This window comes from Triticum aestivum, chromosome 4D, assembly GCF_018294505.1.
Source record: "Triticum aestivum cultivar Chinese Spring chromosome 4D, IWGSC CS RefSeq v2.1, whole genome shotgun sequence".
Classification (NCBI taxonomy): domain Eukaryota; kingdom Viridiplantae; phylum Streptophyta; class Magnoliopsida; order Poales; family Poaceae; genus Triticum; species Triticum aestivum.
The window spans coordinates 149,730,897-149,733,655 of NC_057805.1; positions in this window are offsets into that span (position 1 = coordinate 149,730,897).

Sequence of the window (2,759 nt, forward strand, 5' to 3'; positions counted from 1 at the left end):
AGTGCGGTACCTCTCCGGCGAGCCCCCCTCCCCGCTGTGGGTGGTTCTTCCTTAACTCCGGTGAGACCCCCCACCCTCTGAAATCGACTGAACCAAAAGTCGACTCAGTCGACTGAAGTGTAGCTAAATCAGAGCAGAGCAGCAGCACGAGCAAGGGGGAGAGCAGCAGCAGTAGTGCGAGCGAGCGAGCGAGAGCCGGAGCAGGAGCAGCAGTGCGAGCGAGAGCCCGAGCAGTAGCAGCAGGAGCGCGAGCGAGCGAGCGAGAGCCGGAGTAGCAGCAGCAGCAGCGTGAGCGACAGCCGGAGCAGCAGCAGCACATCCGGCTGGTATGGATGCCGCCGCTGAAGGGGCCTCGCACTTGAGAGAGCCGCTGTGCAGATGTCGCCCGCGGCGCTGGCTTCAAGGTAGCCGCTCCATGGGGGTGCGGGATGGAGCACTATCGGCCCGGGAGGTCGAGTTAAGGAGAAGGTGCGATGCGATGAGTGTACAACTTCATTGGTGGCGCCGAGTAGGCCTCGGCTTCGTCCGAGGAGTTGGTGAGGATGCTGCGGTTCCGGTGGAGCAGGTTAAGGCGACGCTGTGGGGATGGAGCAGCCGCGATAGACGAGGCGATCGTCGGAGCAGCTCCTTGGAGGTGGAGGACGGAGCAGCCGAACCGGCGGGACGACGGGCTGGACGACGAATCCTCATCTCGGGAGGCGGATGAGGGACGTCGACCTGTTGCGGTGGACGACGTCGTCGGGGAAGAGGCTTCGGCTGGGCAATGGTGAGGTGGCAGACGAAGGAGGGTGGGGTTTCTCGGTTGGAGCAGAGAGGTTATGGGGGCCAGATTTCGAATGGCAAAAAGGAGGCGATGGGAGGGGGGAACCATGACTTAGGGACGATCTTGTCCAGAATGTAGGGTGTGTTACAAAAGTACCCCCACCGATTTGAACTAGCGGCCCTTTTGGCTGAGGGTTAGAAGGGGGATTTTGTGTGTCGGGATTTGGCAGCTGGAGGGAGTTTTTGCGTGCGTTGTAATTTCGGGATGGCAAGGCCCGGGTTGTGAAGGCGCCAGTTTAGAGAGCACGATATCTGAATTTTCGGGATATAACAAGGCGTGGGTTGAATTTTAGGGACAAGCCTAACGTGTAATACTATACTTGTAGTACGTACCAAATCAATTCGCACTTCCCCCAACAAAAAAACGAAAAAATAAAACTATTCACACCACACAAAGAGAGAGTCTTGTCCCGTTTTACTATACAAATGTTATTCAAAGCTACTCCCTCCTTCCATCTATATAGGGCCTAATGCGTTTTTCGAGGCTAAATTTGACCAACCAAATATTAGAGCAATAATATATGACATACAACTTACACAAAGCACACCACTAATTCGTGTGTGAAAGGATCTTTCAATAATATAATTTTCACATTGTGCATGTCATGAACTATTAATCTTGTCAATAGTCAAAGGCGGTCTTAAAAAACGCATTAGGCCCTCTATAGATGGAAGGAGGGAGTATGGATCCATGTCCAATTAAATATTTTCGCTGGCTGTATAATGCATGTAACCGACTCATGCCAACATTTTAGTGCATTCCAAATGTCTATACTACCGCTGCAATTCGAACTGAATTTGACTTCGTTTCTCTATTTCAATAAGATTCTACAATCATGATTGTTGCCAACTTCAACCATCATTCGTGTATTACCTTAACAACACGCCACATGATTACTATAGAGATAGATATGAACTATGTGTACTATATTAACTCGAACTCAAATTTTTGAATACCCTTGATTTTGACTCCAAATAATAGTACATTTGATGTACTAACTAGATATTCATAATTTAACGTACACCGTGTTTATCACACAAAGTATAGTGCCCCGCCCCCTACATTATGACGAGTATTTAGCCCCGAGCTGCAAAAGCCACACATTAGCCCAAATTATAATCAATGTTGTACATTATGATATCCTCTTCAAGTATCCGTATCCACTTTTTTATAATGAATTATGATCTACGTTTGTCTTTAACACCTTCACGATCCTCTTCTCTTTGTAGCTAGGTAGGGCTAATTTTCTATCATGCATGCACACGCCCGCCCCCCTCACACCCTCCCTCAGCGTCCCCTCCATCGCGCACGTTCGCTATTTCTCTTTAGGTCGTTCACCCGCGGTGTGTGTAGGCCCCCCGACTCCTTTCCGGCACACACCGGTCGATATACCTCTCTAGCCAAGTGTGCATACCACAAACACATACTTACCCTCTTCTCTTCTCACTGTCCATGCCCCCTATGTCCAATACGGTTCCACGCAGGTGCACACTCCCACCCCTCTTTTCATCCATCTCATACTCGCACACTCCTCCCCCCTCGACATAGTAGGCCTGTCGCACCACCTCCTAGCCGCACCCCTCTCCCCCTGTCTGTCTCTCCGGACCTTATTTGCTTCTAACACATGCATGCATGTATACGTATTGATCTCCCTACATATAGCTAGGTCGACTATAATTCTTTTCCCCATGCACCAATAGACTTACCTCACTAGTTATGTCTCTCCCTTTCTCGGACACACGACGGTTGATCTTCCTATGTAGTTACGTATGCTTACCACAACCATATCGTCTCCCCTCATAATCCTTGCAGACCTCCCGACCCATCTCTCACACACACACGTGCATAGACAGACAGGCATCCCCGCCCTCTCTTATTGATATTGCACTCGTACCGTCCGTTTGTCTTGCGGGCCTCTCCCACCATTTGTGAGTCG